General features: G+C 44.0%; 1 protein-coding gene across 1 annotated transcript in view; it reads right to left on the bottom strand.

Annotated features, from left to right (window-relative positions):
- PTPRF (protein tyrosine phosphatase, receptor type, F) overlaps positions 1-23,621 on the bottom strand; it is a gene marked incomplete at its 5' end in the record, with an annotated part of 199,831 nt that overhangs the window by 131,798 nt on the left and 44,412 nt on the right. The gene's annotated exons all lie outside the window — the stretch shown is intronic.

The following is a 23,621-nucleotide window of genomic DNA, read 5'->3' as shown; positions in this document are numbered from 1 at the left end:
TTACTGACCTGTCCAACAAGGCAGTGTGAAATAACCTGAGAGCAACCCTGCTGGCATAGCCCAAGCTTAGTCCTCAGCAGTGCTCCTAGAGGCCACCTAACACAGGTGAGAAAAGGTGTTCCTGCTAATGGAGTACGACTGGCAGTAGGAGCTGACGAACAAAGTTACGTTCCTTACACCATCTGCTACCTGTCAGTTTTTCCAGAGTTTGTTCTTGGGTAGTTTGTGACTGGCCACGCTGGAGGAAGGATGCTTTAGCTTAGTTAAACCTTTAGTTTATGCTAGATGCGCTGGCAGCTCTGTGGTACATTTTCTTTTCCTCCTAACTGACAGTTCAGGAAACTTGACAGCATTTTCTATCAGCTGCGGCATTGCAGCTACATCCTTTCCCGCTCTCAGGGCTGCCAGTTTCTCTCCAGCAACCTTGAGAAAGATTCCTTTTCTGGGAAGTTGATGACATGCAAGCCCTGCATCCACATAACCCATCCATCCCTGCTCTTGTTTCCCAAAAGAGCTGTTGTCAGTTCTGTGCCGTGTCAATGGGCTGAGAATCAGTGTTTGTTGTTAGTGGTCAATCACAGGCAAAACATGATCTCAAAACTCAGCCCTTCCTTTTACTCTGCCAAACTTTCCAGTAAAGCACTGCACCAAAAAGCTCAGCCTCAGTTTCTGAGTGTTTTCACAGTGACCTCCCAGGACCACTGCTGTTCCATGGCTTGCTCTCACCAGAAAGAGGAACATCCTCTCTAGATGGCCTGGTAAGACTCATGGCACATTGATCCAGCAGTGCGAGCGTTAGCACAGCTACCGTCTTTCTGATACCCCAGAGCAGGGACCTGCACTGTCCTGTAAAGGAACTTACGTTGCCATCTGATGCAGAGATTAAACTGCAAGGTGGACGGACTTAGTTAACCTTGGGATGGAAGCAGTGTGCCCGCAAAAACAGAGAGGAAGATGTGCCGGTAATTTGTATGATTGCTTTCTGGGTTTTTCTCCATGCCATGCCATCGGACATTACTGACTGACAGGCACGAATTTCATTTCATTCACACTTCAAAATAACCTGAGTGAAAATCAGTTCTTTGCTGTTTTCAAGGAAAATATCTAACCAGAACCACAAAGCTGAGTTAATCCAGATATTACCTGCTATATTTCCAGATAAAAGTTATAAGATCAAAAAGAGCATTTGATTACCTTGCCTGACCTGCCATATCAGACAAATTCCATGCAGCAGCCCTTCACACCCACCTTGTGCTTGATTCCCACCTATGCTGGGCTGAAAGGTCTTGCAGAAAGGTGTCCAGCGTTAGCTAACATCAAGAGATAGAGAAGCCAATGCCTCCAGTAGCAAATCGAGAAGCTGAACATGCCCTGGCAACATGTACTTGCAGCCCAGAAAGTCAACCATATCCTGGGTTGCATCAACAGAAGCAGGACCAGCAGGTCGAGGGAGGTGATTCTACCCCTCCGCTCGTCTCTCATGAGACCCCACGTGCAGCACTGCATCCAGCTCTGGGGTCCTGAGCACAGGACAGACATGGACCTGTTGGAGTGCGTCCAGAGAAGGGCTGCAAAAATGATCAGAGGACTGGAGCACCTCCCCTATGAGGACAGGCTGAGAGAGCTGGGGTTGTTCACCCTGGAGAAGAGAAGGCTTCGGGGAGACCTTATACCAGCTTTCTAGTACCTAAAGGGAGCTACAGGAGAGATGGGGAGGGACTCTTCATCAGGGAGTGCAGCAATAGGATGAGGGGTAACAGTTTTAAGCTGCAAGAGGGTAGATTTAGATTAGATATTGGAAATAAATCTTTTACTGTGAGGGTGGCTAGACACTGGCACAGGTTGCCCAGAGAAGCTGTGGATGCCCCATCCCTGGAGGTGTTCAAGGCCAGGCTGGATGAGGCTTTGAGCAACCGGGGCTAGTGGAGGGTGTCCGGGCGCACGGCAGGGGGGTTGGAACTCGGTGATCTTTAAGGTCCCTTCCAACCCAAACCATTCTGTGATTCTATGAAATCAGTCCCAGTTTTGGAGACGTGAGCCTTAATCCTGCTCAAATTTCTTTGATTTCAGCTTCCAGTTATTGATTCTTGTTCTAGCTCGGTCTGATGGATTTAAACAGTCTTTGCAGCTAGTGTCTTCTCTCACTTCAGGTACTCATACTCCACAAATATTTCACCTCTTGCTCTTCTTTCTGGTAAGTGCAGCACACAGAGCTTCAAGTCTTTCACTGCATGGAATATTTTTCCATTTGTATATTACTCCTCATGGCCTTTTACGTACCCCACATTGTAGTTAGGGCCTGCATTCCTTGTAGTCAGAAAAAATACGGGCATCTAAAACATGTGTAACTCCACTTGTCCTTGGGGTAACTTTGGGCAGAGGAACAAAAGACAAGAATAATCTCTCAAAAAACTCTGTTCTTAGGAAGACTGTCTGAGCTCGCTCTCTCTCATTTCTACTTCCTTCCTTCTTTCCCAGCAACAACTTAGCTCTTCTGTCCCTGTCTTCTACAGCTCCTACACTTACTCGATACGCACATCACATACAAATGAAGCTCACTCGAAGGCTGGGATGGAGAGCAGTCCACATAGGAAAAATAAATTATAAACCTAGGTCTATTTCTGACGGTTTGGTCTTTCACAGAAAATGTTTAATGAGGGTATTTTTTATGAAATATAACAAATGTAATTCTTACTACAGCAATTTTGGTTTGTATATTATCAGTCCTGGCAAGATTTCAGGAGCTGCTAGCCATGGTGATGGTGCCAGCTCTTTGTCCTTGAGGTAAGGAATGGCTTGTTCTCGCTTTTCATTTTAAGAGCATAATGTGACATTTGTATAAGCAGCATGAGAGGATACCAGTTTTTATCATTAGTGCCCATAAGAGCTCTGCCACTCCTGCGATGACTCAGGTAAGAGGACAGTCTGCATGTTGCCCACGCTGGAAACCAACAAAGCACCCATGCAAGGAACCCTCATGGGATGCCTTCTGCAGTTGTGAGGTCGCACAGATTGAGGCTTACTGCACCGTGCCGGTGAGAGGGGACACCCAAGCAATGGGCATGTCTGAAACCCCTGTTTTACCTGCAGTGTGTCACACTGCTGGAAACCAGCTGCAGCCTCTGAAGCTTTTCATCTTGTCCTGAAACTTACTCCCTGTGGAACAGGATGTGCCCCAAGAACTTGGCTCATGTGACAGTAACACAGCATGCGTTGGGGAAGGAGGAATCATACTAAAATAGCAGGCTTTGTACTTTTTGCTTATAGGCTTCAGAGAGAGGTGGGAAGAACACCCCAGGTGTGCAGGGTCTAGGGACCACAGGCAAGCTCTGTGCCCGGGGCAGTACAGCTGCAGGCAAGATCTCCACCAGGGAATAGAGCAAAGGCTGATGGTACTGGCACAGCCAAAGAACTAGGAAAGTAAAAGGAACAAACTCCTGCAGAGGAGAAGCTGTGTGAGACCTTTGAATGCAGGGCCCAACAGAGCAAATTGGATGAGAAAGCTGAAAGAGAACCAGAGCATGATCTGAAGAGGCACCGAGGCACCGATGACCTCCTGATAGCAGGTGAACAAGGCTCTGCTCCAGTGATATCTTGATTATAATGGCAACTTTGACCAAGACAGACTGAGACACTTTCACACACATTTAGCGTCTGAAGGAAATGCTGATTGCAGAGAGACTTAAACCGTTCATCCCCTTTCCAACTGCTTCTGTTGAAAGGAGCCCCGGCTTCAACAGAGACAATAATGGACACAACATGCAAAGGGGAGGGGAAAAAAACTTTTGAGCAGAAATCTGGCAATCAGGATGAATGTGACAATTTCAGCCAGTAATTAGTAAACTGAAGGTTAATTATTGCTACTCCCCCCTTCCTTTTACCATGGCTCACCCAGCTGTTCATAAATTGATAACCACAGTACTGAGCATGAGCCAAGCCTGGGTAGTTGGTATTCACGCAGTATCAAAGGAACGTATTTGCATTCTTTGCCAGAAGAATCAATTTACCTTGATTGATGATTGAACTTCAGTAAGTTCTTTAATATTTTGGTCATTAACCGTGATGCCGTAACAGTGTCACCAGAGTGCTATTGTATTTCACACCATGGCTCTTATTAGCTGTACTGTGTAATATGCCTGAACTTCTAATTGAGCCTTTTTAAATATTGATAATAACATATTTCAAAGATAATCCTTAGAAATAAACCTCAGCCTGCCCAGAATGCTTTATGAACACAGTGGTCCCTGTCATTGGCGAGGCTGGGCAGTTTGGGTAGATGGCACAGGATGCTTCTCAAAGCAGCAAAGGCCTCCCCTTCTTCTCACTGTTGGTTTTGTCATCAGTTTCCAATAACATTGAAACATTGCTTCTGACTACAAACCCTGCTCCTGTGTCAAAACGACCTGCAGTAATTTCATTTTCCCTCTTAGTAACATTTCAAAATGAGATCAGCAGTAATACTTCTCTTTATGCATCGGGCTAAATGTAGGCAGATCTAAACCAACCCTCCCAGTGATAGATATATGGCTAAAGTCAAAGAGCTAGAGGCACTTAAAGTGCTATAAAAGGAAATAAAAGGAAAAAAAAAAGACATTGTTGGTATTTTGCAGTTGAAAAATTATTGAAGAAAATAAAGAAATAGTAGTTAATGCAAGCAGCAAAAAGAAGCTCTAGGGCACTAGGTAGGTGGTCTTACAACAGCAGCCTTAGCATTGCACTCCTGTCCTTGCTTTTACTCTGCTAAGTAGTGACACACTATTTACTGTCACAAGAAAGCGTCAAGTTGCTCCTGCTACAGATACGAATGCCAATGAGGCAAAATCTGTTCCTGTGCAACATCTCCTGTTCGTACTGGAGCAGCATACCCCCAGCCTATCAGAGCTGAACCCCTGGCCTAAGGAGATGGCAGATAGCTGGGGTACACCTCTGCTGAACTGCGTTAACTCACAAGCAAGGTAAATTAGCCCGTGCTTATCTCCACGCTATCAAAACAAGATCCTTTCTGAGAGCATAACCGCATCGCGTGGTGTAGGTGTATCCTCAGCTTTACAAGGATACAGGCAGCTTGCTTCCAGGCGCACACGAGCATGGCAAGAATATGAAAGACCAAGAGCGAAGCTGGTAACATTTCAGTACTGCATTCAGAGGTGAGACGATTAATGAAACTGAGATAGCAGTGCATCTATTAAAACAAGGGGACGGTGGGAACCTGCACTCTGTTCCTGCTGCACCAATTGTCTGTTGAGTGGCTGGTAAGAATTAAAATTGTGCTGTCAACAGTCTAAGTCTCGCATGATTACACACCTTTAAAGCCAATCAGGAAGAAAATAAATTCAGATGTGTGTGGCAGGAGTTGAACGGGGAAGATACTACAACAAGCCTCCATTACCTCCTAAGAGCTGGTCAAATATTAATCACTACAAAATCTCTTGACAAAAGCAGTGGCATGGCTCAGCCTTTCCAGACACGCAAAAATACAAAACATGTGTGTGAGGATCACAGGATCTTCCCATCTGTGCTAGACAGCATACCAGAGCATACTTCACTTCTCCAGTGGCACTATCACAGAGATGAGGCATCGTCCAGAGCAGAAATACATCCAACAAATGTGGATCAAGACCTTTCTCCTGGCCTGAGGACCTGCTGTCGAGGCTACTCTCACGCAGGGGGTAGGTACCCTCTGTGGTGGAACTGACCTCCCCAGTCCTGGCAGCCTGCTAGGAGCAGTCCACGCCTATTACTATGAACAACAAGAAGAAAATTCTCTTATTTTATCTGAATTTTCTTTTCCCCTTCTGGAACAGTTCTAATTCCTCCCTTATCCAAACCTGCAAGAGGTGGTTAGGTTTTTAAAAATTTGTTGTTTGTCTTTGGTATTCTCTGATGAGAAAGTACAGATGCAAAGGAATTCTTACCTTTGCATCTTTTGTCTTTGCATCTCCGCATATTAACAGAATACTCAATGAACTCATTTAACACTTCCCAGTGATCTACAAATAATCCTTTGTGTTTTTGAAATGTGGCTATAGGCAGAAGAATGACTGCATCATTTTTTTAACATAACTGTTTTGTTCCCTGTGTGTAATCAGTCATGTCTGCTCACTATATTAACAAAAATGAAGCTAAACATCTTCTTATCCTATTGTTTTGCAAAATAAATGTAGCTCTAGGAGAGGAAGCTGGCATCTATTCTGGCTCATACATCATTAATAGAATTATATGCAAAATTTTGAATTATTGTTATCACTGAGCTAATATCCCTGTTTTACTCCGTTTCCCACTGAGCCTGTACTGATAGTAGCAGAGAGACCACCACCAGCAAACTTCTCATTCTGGAGTCAAAAGACTTTCTTCTTCACCGTCTCGGGTGAAAGATGGAAATAACAAAACACACAGACATCCATCCCCTTCCAAATAAGATGAGCTCTGTAGAAATATGGCAGTAAAAAAGCAAGCTTTTCTAAATAGTTGGCGTGTATGTTCAAGCAAAATGCTTTAAGTAGAGCCCATGGATTTAGGGTGATGCACTCTGAATCCAGACACATCTCCAAGCACGCTGACATGACAGTTTCACTGAAGCAGCTTCCTACCGAGGTGTTCACACACTGAGGCAGCTGCCAGTGGTGACAGCAAGATGGTTCTTGATTCAGCTTATTTTGGCTGAGCTTGTGGGTGACTTCGACCATATTTTCTCCCAGGTGCTGCTGCATTAACTGTATGAGGAATGCACCAGGCACTGAAGCTGACAAAGACTTATAGCTCTGAAATAGAGAGAGTTATAGCTGCACATACATGCTTCCCTTCTTATTAAGGAAGAAAAAAGTGCTGCTATTTACCCAGTTAAGATCCCTAGAGCAAACTCTCAGTCAGCCTGAATAGGCAGCATGCCTCTGCTGTGTCCTGCCTGCCCCCCTGAGCTGCACCATATCCCAGCAGCACCCAGGGAGCACGTCCTGCTACTGGGCTTGGAAAGGTCACCACCAAATCCCATCTCTTATTTTCCCGTGAAACCCTTCAGATTACCCCCCCCCCCTCTTGTGTCAAGTTCTCCTGCAGCTGATCACTGGAGCAAATGAGTCTTTCAGTGCTAGGAGGAGGCTCGGCACAGCGTGCAAAACGACAGGAGGGGATGAACTCTGCGGGACCATGGTCTAACTACACAGACAGGGACCATCCTGGTGAGGCACATCAGCCTCAGGAAGCAGGACAAGACAAAGCTTGAGGAGCAGAAGATGCAGTGCCAAGAAGTGAGTTTTCAGATGTGCTACCAACAACAGCACCTTGTTGCCAAACAGAACTGTGATTTATCCAGCAAATCTGCTTTCATGTAGGCAAGCTCAACTATCTATTCAGACTTTGGCTGAGGATATGGGGGAAAAAAAAAAAGACCCTTTGACTCCAGCATGCGTACAAGCAGACACACATGTGCGCGTGTGTGTGTGACAGTGAGAAAACAGTTATACTCACAGTGAAGATTTTATCCCTGATTTCTTCAGTTGAAAACCACCACCACTTATTTTCTCCTTTGGTTACATCAAACGTGGCATTTTAAAAGCTAGGAGGTTTTTTGTTGTTGTTTTTTCTTTAAACTGAGTGCTGTTTTGAATTTGTTTTAAGATGAATGTTGCTTTCATTCCCATCACTGGTTCCTACCTCACATTTCTGAGCCTTTGCTGCATTTTCACTACGCTTAGCACTTACCAGGCAATTATCACTGAGTCAGGCAGAATCACAGCATTTTTACAGTTCAAGCACATGGTTCTGTATTTCAGGGAGCTGATTTTTAAACTACTTAAATGCTAATAGCATCCACCTAATTGTACAGATCAGAACGTCACCAGCTAATCCTTCTGCTTTCCAGCTGACTTCTGTCAGCTGGTTTTTTGCTTTAGTTATCAATGTCAGGATATATTTTTGATCACAATTATTAAGGTGAGGTCAGAAATACTTTTCTTTGTATTCCTAGGAGCTCGCATCTTTCCGATTTTAAACCTCGCCAGCCCATCGTTTGTTACACAAGCAGAATTTCAAGGCACTGTTAAAGCATCACAGAGTGGAATTTGTTTTTGCTGCAATCCTCCATTTTCAAAACAACCAGTACATGATTGCTACAGTTCTCAGGGGGAAACTAGCTTAAACGTGTGTCCATATTCCCCCTGCATTTCAACTCAAAACTTTTTACAGTATCCAAAATATTGGTGTGTGAGAGAATGGAGGAATGTCCATTTGGAATCACAGGAAATAAAACACCTTCCTCTGCCTCCTCCCAGGTTTTCCTTTACATTTGTTAAAATGGAAGTTAGACTTTAAAAAAAAAAATCTTCAGACAGTTTCAAGGCAACTGTAGCTCCATTACACCACTTTTCTGCACAAGAAACTATTTCAGCAGAAGGGTATGAGGAGATCCTTACAAGCCAAAGTATACTGCTGTAATGGGAAATGATGAGGGAAAATGGATTCAAAGAAAATCTATTACTACTCCCTTGTGATGACCAAATAAAAGAGCAAATGCTATTGCCATTGAGTCACAAGAAAAGTGAAATTAAAGAGAGTTCTGTTAGTGTGCAGATTTTAACATACAGCCTCCCAAAAGGAAGGGGTACAGAAATAGTAACTGTCATACAGTCATTTATTAATAGCTAAATTTGTTATACATATGCTCTGTGCAGACAGACTCTCCCACCAACTCAGCCAGCCTGGTCTCTGGGAACGGGGAGGGCAGCGTGGCTCCACTATAAAACAAGCAGTTTAAAAAAACCCAAAGCTGGTATGCAAAAGTAGAAAGGCATGACCAAAACAACACAGAATCAAAACAAGAAAAAGCAGCACAGACAAGTTAAGAAAGTGGAAAATCCAAAATGAATTAATGCTGCCATGAAAGTTCTGGGAAACGAGGAGACAGCAGAACTAAATAACAGAAAAATAGGTCTGATAAATAAGGGAGAATGGAGCACCATTTAGGATTCAAGTGCTTGAGCTTCTCAGCACACTTTTTAAAAAAGAAGTATAGGAAAGAAAACTCCGCTTTTAACTTTAATGACAACGTGTTATGGGAATTAGCTAACAAATTTGCTATATCAATTGCAATTATTTTAAAGTCTGTAGGGAACTAAGCCATCTGAGAATCAGAAAAGTAGGAGAACCAACTGCAAGAAGAAGCAAAAAGGGTGATCTGGGAATCGGTGCCCTGTAATGCCAAAACTGTAACAAAACAAATGCAAGTGACAAACCTGCCTATGCTGAAACATGAGCAGGAACCCATGGCTCATCAGGGATACAAGAACAGCAGGAGAAGTAAACCCAAGCTTTTCCTTCTGGTTGGACTACAGAGTCAACAGAAAAGTGTGCTACAGCATTTCATAAAAGCCCATCCCCAAGCTGATTGGGATTAAATCCTGGTGGAGATGTCTGAAAACTTACTAAATGTCCATAACTAAAGGGTAAGGATAAATGATAAGATGCTACCCTTGAGACTGGTGTTAGGGACAGATCTTATTTAACAGTTTAATTAATCTAGGAATAGGGAAATCACTGTTAGTCACATGGGGAAAACCCAAGTGGCAGGTTATAATTAACCACTAACCCACCCAGAGGCATCCAGAGTCTTATATCCTGGTAACCTACACATCCCTTACATTGTCCTTAAGATCATAAGATGCTTCAGAATACACCCTACTTTTACCCTGCTTGCTCTGACCATGGCTTTGACTTGTACTGTCAAAGTATACTGTGATGAGAAATGAAGGAGCTTGTATTTCACTTTCTGTCTTTAACTGGCACATAGCATTGATACAAGCTCTTTAAGAGTTCATGGAATTGGGCAAACGTCAGGATGCAGCAACATTTGTATCCTGAATTTGCAAAGATGTGGGGCTTCTTTTTTGATGAAAAGCACCTGTAAAGTGCTGGGTTATTGTGCTCCCTTTTGCCATTTCTTGGATAAATGTCATCATTTTTAATGCTACCAATCTTCTTCTATAGCCTGCAGGGGAGATTTTCTAAGGCAAAAAAAATGGCCTGTAGGTGCTTAATTCCCATTAAAAGCTACTGGGAAGATAAGTACCAAACTGCTATTGGAGCCTTCGGGAAAGAAGTCTTCCTCTAAACCACTGCTATCCACCCTTTCAACACCCGAAGTCAGTAATTGATATAATATATATTACTAAAACAAGAGATGTTTGACTCTGCAGTGAAATCACTTTATGGCCTGAGAAGTAACTTTTTGGCATCCCTGTGCAAGTATGCAGAACGAAGTGAGACAAGACGCACTCTAATTCTGCTTTTAAAAAGATCTCTTATTTTAGGCAACGTAACATGAGAAGCTGGATGTGTCATCTATCTGACTCAGCAGAAGAGTCTCATTTAAAAACTCCACGGCAAGTCTTGACTGGTATTAATGAATACTTGTATTTGGTTTAGAGGTGAAATATTGTGTACATAAAACTCAAGAGCATAGAGGCCATCAAAGAACAAAAGAGCTCTGATTGAGAGATCTACTACTGCCAATATTAATCTTTCTTTCCGTGCTGTTGTCTCCACTCAGGTGTTGGTATTTCCAAGGGACCCCTTTTTGCCCTGGATGCATGGGCTCGCGTCTTCTTTTGATGGCTTCATTAGAAGTTGTTGGCCCTCCTCCCCCATCCACAGGGAACATGCTCTTTGTCAGGCAACTCTGCAAGTGACTGGTGCTGGAGACCAGATATAAAAAACTGGTAGAAAGTACACAAAAAGGGCATGTCAAACGGTGTGACCTGTGCACAGTCTGCACACCCCAGCAAACCCTCACCACTACCTTCATGGTTCTCCTGTGGCACTATGCTTCATCAGATGTCAATGGTTTTACAAAGAGGGTATATCACTGTCCCCTTTGACAGGTAGACCTGGAGCTCTGTGAAAGTAATTTTGTATAGTCACCCAAAAGTTCTCTTTTGGAGCCACGGATACCCTTACTGGTCTCTGGGGAACCACCCCAAGCCTCAGGAAGAGACAAACAGTGTTTTGTGCCTCTAGCTCCCTGCTGGGTCTGCTGGGAAGAGGGACACTGCGATGGCAACTCTTACTCTGCAAAAGGCAGCACCTGCTGGAGCAATACTGGGGTAACAAATTAATTTTGGACAGCTAATGATTCGGTGGTAACTTTTAATCAGCAGCAAGTTAAGACAAATTGGAAGCCATGACCTACAAAGAAAGGCTCTGCAAATCCCCCTGCTAGCCTCCCGAGGTTGGCAGCTCCCCTGGTACACAGCCTTGATAAACGGATCCTTGTACAAGGTCTAACTCATCTAATCATCCCCTCTGCTTGCATTAACCACTTCTGCAAGGGTATCCTTCCTGCACGTACTGCTTAAGTTAGGTCAAAAACCTGCTCTTGTTTTCAAATCCACATTCATGATGAAAGCCCACAGTCTAAGACTTCTATTCTTCCGAGACCTTTTCAGTTATAAGCACTGTGAATAATTCTTTTGCTTTTTCTCCCTGCCTGCTATAAGGCATCCTCCCTAAAGCACAAAACATTTTTCCTTGCTGAATTCTCTCCACGCGTCTCCTCCGTACACAGCAGAACAGCCCGACACGATGGGCTGGGTCGAGGTGCACAATGACCAGTCTCCCTTTGAGCGAGAAGCCTCTGTTCTCAGCAGAAGGGCCGAACCCCAGGTAATCTATTCACTCCCTACCTGGCAAGGGAAGCAGCAAAAGAATAATTCACTGCACTTCTAACTGAAAAGCTGTCACAGAAGTACAGAACTCAGGCTTGAGCCTTCAACAATGAACTTTAATTTGAAAATGGCACCAAGTTTTGACCTAGAGCGAACAGCTTCCCTCGACAAGGCAGACAATTAGAGAGGAAGGAACAGCCTCTGAGCCTTCAACTTGCAACCAGCCAGAGCCGCTCCCCAGTCATGGCAAAGACTAACCTGAGGCGTCCTCCCCCTGGGATGCCAGCTCCAGGGCAGAGCCGTCAACCACCCAAGCCCAGTGAGCGTGACAGCTTTTGGGTGGCCCGACAGGCATGGCGAGGATGGCTGTGCACAGTGGTCCTGGGCAGACACGAGCCTGCCCGCCGGGGCAGCCTGCAAGGGCACTGCTGGCACAGCCGCTGCTCTGCTTTGTGCCTGCCCCTGCCGCCTCCCCGCTGACTGCAAATACCCTTGATTTTGGCAGCATGTCTTCTAACCCTAACAGCTGTTCCTATATGTAATTTTCAAATGTTTACATTTCCTTCTTTTTCCCCACAGTAATTTTTGGTGCTTTGAATGTTTCAGGGATTCAGCTACGTAAATAGATACCGTAATCTTGTAACAACGTACTAGATTACATAATTGCGATTAGGATGCGTAATTACACAGTGCCCATGTGAGACAGACAGCTTCGACACTCCTCATCACAGCCATGTCAAAATATTTTATTTACAGAATATCAGAACTAGTAATTCCACAGGCTACACCGTATTTTACTGTAAAACATTACATTATTTTTTTGATATGGCTACACAAAAATAATTATTAGAAAAGTCCTTCAAGTGCTTGTATTCTGCATCTATTTTGTTAAGAAAAAACACACTGCTGGGGTCCTCCCTACTACAGAACATTTCAGCAGCAAGTCAGTCTTCACAGCCCTGGTAAGAGGCTGTTCTTTTTTATTGTAGAAACGTTACTAGACAATATCACAATGCTCTTCCTGAAGTAAAGCTCATAGATGAAGTAAAAAAACATTAGCCATGGTAGATATTTTTGTCAAGGTATTTAGCTCTCTTTTTGATCTGCTGATGACCTTTTAATTGAGTGAATCACAACTACATCCTAATGCCAGTGCTTATTCATCAGCTATGAAAACAACCTGGAACTGCATGCAAATTTTATTTTTGTTTTTCCCTCATGATCTCAAATTTATACTACTTAGTGCTCCATCACGGAAATGTCAAAAACCACAAAGACCCTCCAGAAAAAGCTCTCTAGAATTTGGTGCAGGCAGGAGACTGTCACAAATCACATCAGGTGTTTTTTGAACAGCCAGCATTGCAAGGAAGGAGATCAGCTTAAGTAACACTATGAACAGGAGTTACCCTGCCTTGCTGACATGAGCACTGCTTCTCAAAGACGTGACTTGGGAAGCCTCAGTAAGGGTTTAGGCACAGCAGCCCAGTGTCATAAATGTCACATTACACTGCCCCACAGAAAAAAAAAAATGGAGCGAGTGCTTGCTGAACCCAACTGATCGGACTCGGGCTTAATTGTATATTTACTTCACATACAAAATAGTCTGGATTAATATTTTCCAAACAGACAACCTGGAACTTTGTTAAATAATCATGGAGCTGCATGAATACTGAAATAACGATCCTCTAATAACTGTCACACTCAGTGCATCACATGAATATTTGAATCGATCGTGACAAACATACATTAGAGGTTCTCACAGCGAACTGCTACTTACGTTCAAATACATTTTTTGGAGGTTTTACAAAGTTTAATTGCACAGGATGAAACATGACACCTAGACATTTGATTTATTACTAAGCATGGCTCAGTATTAGTGAGACTGCAGAGCGTACAGTGTTGTGGAATTATTTTTACTCTGTCATGACAGATGGACCCAGGCAGCGTTTGGTAAAGGCTGTGTGCAAGTGAGCAGACACATGCTGCAGGTGGGATCCTCTCTGCACCTCCTCCAGGCCAAGCTGTTATACTTGATAACAGCACATTTCAGATGACGAAGAAAGCACCATCATCTACATTTTCAAAATGGCAACATACGTTTCAATCTTCTCTATATGAAAAAGGTCTGTCCTAACTAGAAAGTGATGCAAGTCTTCCAGATTTGAGGGGAACTATAGAACAACAATTCCTGAGCATTGGTTCTAATCCTACACTACGACAGGTGTACGTAGCTCGTGCTGGAGCAGCACACACAAGTAGTCCATGGAGGCAGCAGTAGATGCAGCAAGGAGAAAGGCTGTGATCCCAGCTTTCCAATGTAGACCTATGCTTTGATTTGGTTTCCCCTCGACCCATACAGCAGAGTACCCCATTTTGTGCTGTGCTCCCTACCACCCAAGACAGCACCACACTGCTTCCACTGCTGGAAGATGCACACACCGGAAAAGGTTAAGTCTGCGCAAGCCAGACAGCAGGGTGCAGGATGTCACAGCCGCCGAACAACAAAGTGAGCAGCTGGTAATGGCAGCCCCGTGCTGCTGGCTGCAGTCAGACAGGAGCGAGAGATTCCTCCTGTGCCTCTGAAGTTCAGGCTTTCCACTTAGAAGCCAGCTGACACACTACTGTGCCGGGACTTGGAGTAATGACAAAGCTGTCCTTGCCCCCAAGCACCTCCTGAGCCCTGCAAGGACCAGCCAACACCCCCACGGTCTCCTCTAAGAAATGGCACGTGGGATCATCAAAGGAAACTCCATGACACTGGCACAGCAGGCAGCACTAGCCACAGCTTAACATGTGTTTTCCATTGCCCTCCCCCTGCAAGCACTTCATATTTCGTTTCACCCTGCCCTGTGCCCTGCAGAGCTGTGTTGGTCCCCCTTGCATCAACCCACAGCACATCCAACCTCTGTGACTGGCTGGACACCTCCCTCAGCGACAGCGGCATGCAAGGCAAGTGGGGTTTTGTCCTAGACCAAGGCAGGACTGTGCACCGATTTCCACTTTATCCCAATGAAGTTACCATGCTGACAGCACGGTCGAAATGCCAGAGTAGCACCCTGCCTGCAAGGACCCTGAGGAAGAGCCTGGATGTGTCCGGGCTGGCACAGTTTTCCAGAGAGCTCCTGTTACAAGAGGACACGCAGCACAGACCACCCTGCCTTCTGCTAAGTGGAGGTGACATGTGGCAGCTGCGTTTCTGAATGTCAACCAGCTTCTCTGTCTTTTCTATTATTTTCACCCTTGTGAAAAATCCTCCACGACCCGCTCTGCCATGCCTCTGCATGCATCGGTCACAGAGTCCCTTCAGCTGGGACACCTCAAGTCACCATTTCATGTAAGTGTTCAGATAATGACGATTTCTTCAGCACGGCCTGTATAGGGTAATTTTGAAACTGTTATTCTGTGATTCATGGAACCACAGTTAATACTTGAGAAAAATGCTTTTAAAGCTCAATTCTCACATGACACTTGAACGTATTGTTGACAGCCAGCAATGCCCTCTCTCCCCATTTGTTTTCTGAGCTGACACTAAACCTTCCTACAAAGCTAATTAAATCACCAGGAAAGGCATCTGACAATGTCCAACAGACTTAGAAACAGTCTTAATCAAGGCCTTTGGCACCAAGTTCACATTCTTCTGAGGAGAAACTTTATATTAAATCTCCTTGAAATCAAGTGCTTTGGACTGGCCCCTTTCCAATAGCTCAAGATATCACTGCCCAAACTTAAGCAGTGCTTTGTTCCAGCTGGAAGCAAGTTTAAAGCTAGATGAAATGGAGGTGGGAGTAAATATCTGTATTTCACCAAACAAAATGACATCCACTCTATCCTCTACTTTTAACAGAGGCCAGGAAAGGGCATCAACTCAGCAGGATCAGAATCAATCGCTCTATCAGCAAAACTACCGTTAGCTGAGATAGTTCAGCCTTGTATTCAGCAGTGTTTTACCATTTCAGTGCATTCTTGTCTAACTAAAAAAAGTTGCAGTCCCCCAGTAAGATGTTTCTGGGCTGCACTGAGAGCGGGGCACTGGCTTTCTGCCTAGAAGCAAAGGCGCAAGCTACACCAACAGCCAGGAAAAATCACAGAAAGAAATGTCCATGGTAATCTCTGGAGCTCAAGTAATCCCTCAAACTCTCAGGCCAATTCAGATGCTTATTGCTCTTTGTTTCAAAGTGTTGACTTCTTTATGGTTTGGCTTTGTGCACCTTTTATACAAATGTTGACAAATTCTAAACCAGCATTGTATCATTTCAAGGCTGATTCACTGATAAAATGCTCATTCATGGGACTCTAAGGAGGGGACTGGATGTCATGTTCCCTTTCAAAAATACAGCTGAAGTGAGTATTCTGTAAAGATTCAAAGCAGATCTCAGATACAAAGAGCAACAGAAGATAAGTAGCGCATAAGGGGACAGTGAGCAGGTCATGGAGTCTTACAATAAATATTACTTAAAGTCAGTACTGAGCTTTGATTCATAACATCTCTAAGGACATTTATCATTTTTACCAGCAGATTACATGCCTTGTTCTAGGGGACGCTGACTAAAGATTGCTGTTAAAACTATTCCTAATAGCTGATTACACATTTTTACTGATACTTCAGCTTTAATTCTGTTCAACTTTTGTTGATTTATAAACACTGTTGCCTACTTTAAAGCCTGCAATCAACCACATTATGCACTAGATAATGACTACACTCCCTAACTTCAGGTAATAAGCAGAAACTCCATTAGACAACAGTTGAATGAAGGGGAGCTCTATATATATCTCTGTCTTCCCAAGAGCTCTGGTGTGACATTCCTACAGTATTTCTAAGAATGAAGCTCCCTGCCAATCACTCTGAACAGAAGCACGAGTCCTCATTCCTCCCCTGAGATGCGGTCTGCTCTGCTCACAGCTACACAAACGATGCTCCACACGTGGACAAAAGAGGAGAGGGCAATTCGAAAGCCTCGGTGAATGGCTTCCAAGTTCTCTGCACGAACAGGTGCTGGGGCAGAGCCACGCATACACAAAACCAAGGATGAATCAGAAAAAGCTCAAAGCCCTCTTCCACCTCAGTTTGCCATAATTTAAAAAACAGAACAGAATGAAAACAAAGTAATCAGATGGACAGATGAGAAAAGGCAATTCTTGTCCTCAAACCTCACGCAGAAGGGAGTCAATAGTAACAATCATATATAAAACCAAAGATCTCCACATTTCTCCCTCCTCTGAGGTTTCCCAGCACATCCCTAGTCTGTTAGTTAATTTTTCCAGTAGTCATTCTCATTTTCTGGCATGTACGAGGCCAGGCACATTACCAGTGCATAACAAGCTATAATAATGATTGACAATTACATATGGACAAGGCAAAGTTGAAATTAAGAGCCACATTAAAACAGCATCAGAATTTCAGAGAACTTCATCTGATAAGAACTCAGGAAAAAGAATGTTAGAGAAGAGTAGCTACAGAAACTACCAAGGAAGCCTTTGTTTAAAGAGTCTCCATCCATTAAAGATGAACAGGGATGCAGACAAAAAGAATTAATCAAGAATGGATAAGAACAAACACTGTATATCCCCCTCAGTCTCTCCTGCTATCAGGTTAGATGTACATTTGTATAGGCATAAGGTGTACCAAAAAGCTTCAAACTGCTGTTCCAAGCAAAACATTCTTTAGCCTTAAAATACTGTTTCTATTTTAGGTAACTACTTCTCAGAGGTTGCACTCTTTTCTGTCCAGACTTTTCCACTAAGAAACAATGAAATGACATGGTTGCTGGTGCTTCTGCTGCTCCATGGCGAACAGGGTGCATGCAACACGCCTATGACTTGCTCAGCAGAGTCCCCTCAGAAAGAACAGAGAAACCATCTGAACTTCACTACCGGAGATTTTATGCTATAGCTTTCTGGCTGTTAGGGATGATATTAAAAGGTGACCCTCTTGGTCAAGGACTTTTTTTAAGGCTACAAAGCAGCAAGTCTTACTATGCTTTACATAATCACAGGTCTCCTTACGTTAACAATTATTTGATACAAACTGAATTCCTAAAGATGAAAATTTGTTTCCAAGATGTTTTCTTCCTCAGTGAGCTTCACGCAGGCAAGAACAAGTGCTGACGATAACTCTGGATGTAGGGTTTTAGTGTCTGTAGAATGTACGGATCTTGCAAAAGATCAGAGCTCCACTCTGTTGAGTCCTGTGTGGGTGAAGGGATGACAGGCCTGTTCTTCAAAAGATATAAGGTCCCACAAATTCAACAATTTTCTCTTTTCTGTCCTGTCTTCCACTCCTCCAGTGTTTAAAATAAAAACAGTTGTTTAAATCATAGCAGCATTGTCAGAAAGTCAAAGAGTTAAATGCTTTGTAATACCATTTATGGACTGCCAGATGCTACAAGCTTGTTATTCCAACTTTGATTAGATGTAAAATGAATCTACAGACAAATTACTGCTGTTTGCCCAGATCATTTTTCCTTTTTTGGGTTCAGGATTTGTATCTGTCATTCATCTGAAGTAGCAGCCAAGACTACTGGCACAGCACTCTCCTCATCCCTGGCCATTTAGTTTCTGATAAGTGTGGTGTAAACACCTTACAATAGTGTGAGATCCCTGTTGACTGACGGCCACCATTAGGGGCTTTATATTGTACCTTATGTATTCCATATATCTTCTGCAATAGCACCCCCAGGCACTTCCTTCAGAAGAGACATACAACATAGCAGGGAAAGCAGAGGGTCTGCAGAAATCTCAGCCTTCTCCCTGTATCACAACATGGTCAGACTCCCTTCAAAGCCCTTCTTTACATTTTGCCTGGCTATAACTCAGCTTCACCATGATGAAGACTGAGTGACCCACCTCCCCCAGCTGTTCCTTTTCTCCTTTCAGTTTCCTTGGCTGTTGTCACCAGTATTACTGCTGCCCCTGTTGCCTAGTCTGAGGCCCCTCTTCCTTGCCCCTCCAGGCTACTGTGCATTTCCCATCCTATATGATATTAAAATCCCTTCCTCTTTCTCTCACCTTCACCCTGTGAAGTTACTACACTGACTGTTTATCTTCTGATTACTACAGTAGCTCCCCTCTTGCTCTTTGACCTTCTAAGTCCAAGAAACCAGCAACTAATCATCTTCCTTACCTGCTGCTCAGCTGATGCCACATGAGCTCTGCTCCAGCTCCCTCCCACTGGAACTGTTCCACCATCTTCTGCTTTCCCCATCCTCACAAGTTTAAGATCTCCATACTTCACTGCAAAGCTCTGCCTAAGGCTGACACCTGCGTATTTCTGCACACTGGCCTTGCCGAACCTCTTTGAACAGGAAACGGTGCCAGATTCATTGCTTTTTTCAATATACCAGCCAAGGAATACAAAGAAAAGCTGTATACCCAGCTACACACAAAGAGATTTTAAGGTCTTGAGGGAACGTGAGATCACCAGTCTGATACCTTGTTTCACCACTGACTGTAAAGCAACATAGTCTTGCTGTTCATACAGAAAATACATGGTCCAAGAATAACACCCAGGTGCATTAAAGTCACCTGAAGACAGAGAATTTGTCACTTCCAGTGGTGGATTGTTCTAACAGTTCTAACATTTTCTCTAGAATGCTAGATGCTAGAAACCTGCTCCTTACTTCCATTTGAATTCACCGCGATTTAAAGTTTCCACTATTAAGTCCTTCTAATATGTTTTTTCACTTGACTAAGAAGCCCTTAAAATCCTTTCTTCTCCCCGTGAAATGATTTATATACCATAATCAAATGCCTCCCCATCTTCATATTAATAACAAGAGCAAATTGTTCTTCTCCAGTCTACCATTATATCACATTCTTCTCAGCTTTAGATTATATTTGCACTTCTCTTACCTCCAACTTAACACTGCTCTTAAAAAATAGTGAAGAGACCTGGATGCTCTTTTGCTCTCACTAGCACCAAAATGGTGGATTTTCCCTAACCGTATCTTCCCTGTCTAGGTCCAAGGAACACATTATGGTTCATTCCACCAGCCTGAAAGTCTGCACAAGTCACAGGAAACCCCCAGCTGCGTGTGCCACATCAAAAAGGCAGCCCTTTCTGTATAATGGAAAACTGGATTACTCTACCCAAAGACTGTGCAACCTTGTGCATGGCTCCGGAAAAGCTCTTAGTTTATGCAGCCGTGTAAAAACCTTACCCTCTGCACCAGTCATCTGCTTACATTTGTCTTCCACAAATATTAGAAAATTTATTTCCCATCTCTCTGATGGAGGCGTTGACCAGCACTGGAGCCAGCAGCAGTCCCTGCTAGGTCCCACTAGAACCATCCCTGTTTGATGACAGTCCAACAAGAACTGCGTTTGAATTCTGGTTTGACACACTATCATTCAGCACTGCAGATTTCAATCAGATGCACTAAGTCAAATGCCTTACAAAAGTTAATATACCACTACTGCACAGTTATCTTAATTAATGAAACTTGCAATGTCAAAAGATGGAAGCATTTTCCCAAAATCCACACTAACTGGGATTGGTTTAGTAACACCCTAGAGTCTTTATTGACAAAATCCTGTCACAGTTTTAAAAAATTTGTTTGACACATATATTAGGCTTAATGAATTGGGTCAACAACTTGCTTTTTTAAAATATTAGCAAGAGAGTAGGATATTTCTCTCTATGACTTCCCCGAAATTTCAAGTTTTATTAAACAGGAACATCCAATTTTTAGACCTTATGATCTGAAAATGCACAGCCTTTGTACGTGGCGTCTAGCATCCTTCATTTTAAGAAAGCAGCACATACTATCATTTTCACAAAACACAAAACCAGGTCATCTGGTATCTCTATCAAAAGCAACTGAAGCAGTGATTGAACACATTGCAGGCTTTTTCTGCACCACCACTTTGTACTGCAGCGGGCCTTTGCCATCAGGGGACTCGGTGGTATTGCAGGCAGGCTATTCCAGCCTCACGACTACTGTGAGTGATATGAAAAAGGTGAAATAGTGGGTGAAAAAAAGACAACAAAGGCAGCTTTAAGGAGACAGGAGGAGGCAATGACAGATAGACAAAAGCACCAAGGTGCAAGCATGAAAGCCTTGAAGGGAAGGATAAGGAGAGTAAGCTTGCTAGCAAAGGCAGCAATATATGAAATTCAGAGACTGGCATACAGCGGCAACTGGCTCAGTATGCTGGAAAAAAGATGTTATTGATATTCTGTATGTGAGCTAACACACACATACTTTTCCCAATCCATTTACGCTTGGCAATTTCTACCTTCTTCACTTCTGCCCTTTTCAGAAGTTTGCCACACTGTCATGCCAACAAAGTGCGCAGAAAGCATCACTTGGCAGTGCTTTGCACAATAAGCTCAGCTGGCCTGGGGGCTATCAAGACTTCCTTGGCTCCCCAAACGAAGTGAACTATCACAGCAGTATCACTGAGCTCTGCAGAAGTGCATCACTTGAACATTTGGATGATACCATCAGCAAGCTGCTCTGCCACCATTCCACATTCACCTGCCCGACATCTGCACCCCATCATACAAGCAGATGGGAAAATCTACTCGTGGGGGAAAAGCCCCAAACACTGAATCACACACTGAAGAGCCAAGAGCTGTAGAACTTAACAAAAAGTTTGCTTCTGTGTTAGTATTTCGTTTCTCCATGTTCTTGTCGCCTGCCATGAGTTGCTCAAGAGCCAAGGCAACTGAAGCCCAGCAGTGCCACTGCATAGACATCACAGGCTCTTGTCTCATCCCAAGCAAGGTACCCTTCCCAACTCCTGCCGTCACTTCTCCTGCAACACTCTTAAGAGATATTTTTCCTTTAAGCATCCAAGATCCCATTATTACTTGTTTTAATGCAGGCTATCCCTTGAACTGCATGCAGGGGTTTATAGTGAACAGCACCCAATGGGAAAGCTGTCCTTCCTGGCAACACAATGGGCTTCCAATTGCTTAGCTTTTCACCAACGATCTTGTGCTTTTTGCTGACCTCTGAGTGTGAGGGAGGATCTCTGTCATCTTTGTTTTCAGGAGGAGATTAGTGCTCTGGTCCAGTTTTTGGTGTTTTGCGGTCTGACAGATCTGAGAGCATGGGCTAATGACATGTAAATCTCTGAGGATATTTGAAATAAAATTATCATTCTTTAGCTTTTAAATAGGAACTGCTATCCCTTGAGAGCTGCTATTCCTCATGGGGTTAAGCATGCGGAGACAAGCTGCCTTCATAACATATTTCTGACAGGTGATGATAATGCTCCCTTCTGAATCACTAAAATAAAATGTTCTCAAGGTACGCGGGTTCCCAAGTTCTCCAGGACACAGATGCACACAGACCATACAATGAATTTGCAGAGGGAGATGAGAGGACAACACTAGGGTCTCTTAGGACTCTCTGTCAGCAGAAGCACTGTAGTAGTACAGCTCCTCGTGTCCAGCTCCTACTGAAGGGGAGTGCTTTGAGGCACAAGCAGGTGCCAGGAGACAGGAAGGGAAAGACAGGAAAAAAATCGTCTTCCTTGCATGTGTTTGGTGCTAGTTACTGAGCTAACTCCTGGAGCGGGTGTGGGTGAGCTCTCAAACATGAGCAAGCACAGCCCTGGAGTAGATGGACTGATGGCCTGATGTGACACGGCAGCTGAGAACAGAGAGTAACGAGAGCAGCGCGATCCTACAGCAAGCAGCCAAGGGAGAGGAGCAGCTGCTACAGCTCTTCTCGGCAAAGGCTGAGGAGAAGAAGCCTTCGTGAACACCACTCTAGCATCACCCTGTGCGCTGCCCCTTCAAGAGGTGAGTTTTGATGAAACAGGATATTAAGACCAGGCTGAAAATGTTCCTGTATGAAACTGTATGATCCGTAATACACAGATCGCATGGCTACTGACGAGGGCACAAGCCCCAAGCCTTCAGCTACCTCCTCCATGTATGAATGGGGTTAATCATTGCTGCAGAACAGCTTCTTAACTACAAGGCTAATATAATCAGCAAAAAGGACGACTTCACTTTGTCATGGTTCAGCCAGACACGCACATACTCACAACATGCACATACACACTTGTCAAGCAATTTGTCCATTGCAGGACAAATGCTTGTTGCAGGCAGGGACCGTAGCCTGACCTGGCCTGCTAGCACATCCACACACTGCTGAAAAGCCCCTGCAAACACTCTTACTGTGTGCAACACGGAAATGTGATCACACAACACATTGCTCATTGACTTTCCAATGACAACTTCACAAACTTCTGTGAGCATCACTGTTAATTCCACATACGCCAATGGGGTAAGAATTGCCGGGGGAATAGAACCACCTGTCCCTGCAGAGAAATCTTAACTGATACGGAGCAACACACCCCTGAACCCCAGGCTGGCACCGCAGAAGTATCACTGAAGCCAATCCTTCACCTGGAACGCTTCCTTTGCGAGCAAAGGAGTTGCTCATTGAGCAACCTACAACAGATTTCCAGCAGTTTGAGAGTCTGGGTTCAACAGCAAGGAGTTGGTCTGATTGCTGGAGTGAAACAAAGAGGATAAACAAGGTTTTCTGCCTTCAGGCCTGAGTTCTGATGGTGTCCCTTCGTGGACCTCAAATAAAGCGACGTTCCCATTGCATTAGCAGTAGAACACAGTGACACCCACATCCTAGCTGTTACACAGGTACAACATACCATTCTGTCAATGCGCTAGCAATCTCCAGAGGGAAAAAACCCAAACATATAAGCTATCTATGCAGCCAATTTCTAACCCCATCCTCCTAGTTCACTTGGGCAGTTGTGGCACATCATAAAGCCTTGGAGGATGTTGGTAATACAGCAGAGGTCCCAGCAGAAGCTTAGGGCTTACCTCATCCCATGGGTAAGCTTATGCTCTCCGGAAGATGGTGAACATGAGCTTAAAAATTCCTTTACCTTCCCCCTTTATTTATTTTTTAAATTCTAAATGTATGGCTACTCCCAATAACTACCCCAGGCTGAGTACCCTTCCTCTTTGAGAGGCAGCAAGTATGT

Source organism: Pterocles gutturalis, unplaced genomic scaffold (assembly GCF_000699245.1).
Source record: "Pterocles gutturalis isolate BGI_N339 unplaced genomic scaffold, ASM69924v1 scaffold5481, whole genome shotgun sequence".
In the NCBI taxonomy this organism is placed as follows: domain Eukaryota; kingdom Metazoa; phylum Chordata; class Aves; order Pterocliformes; family Pteroclidae; genus Pterocles; species Pterocles gutturalis.
The sequence above is the reverse complement of the archived record's forward strand: the minus strand, read 5'-3'. Positions and strand labels throughout refer to the sequence as shown.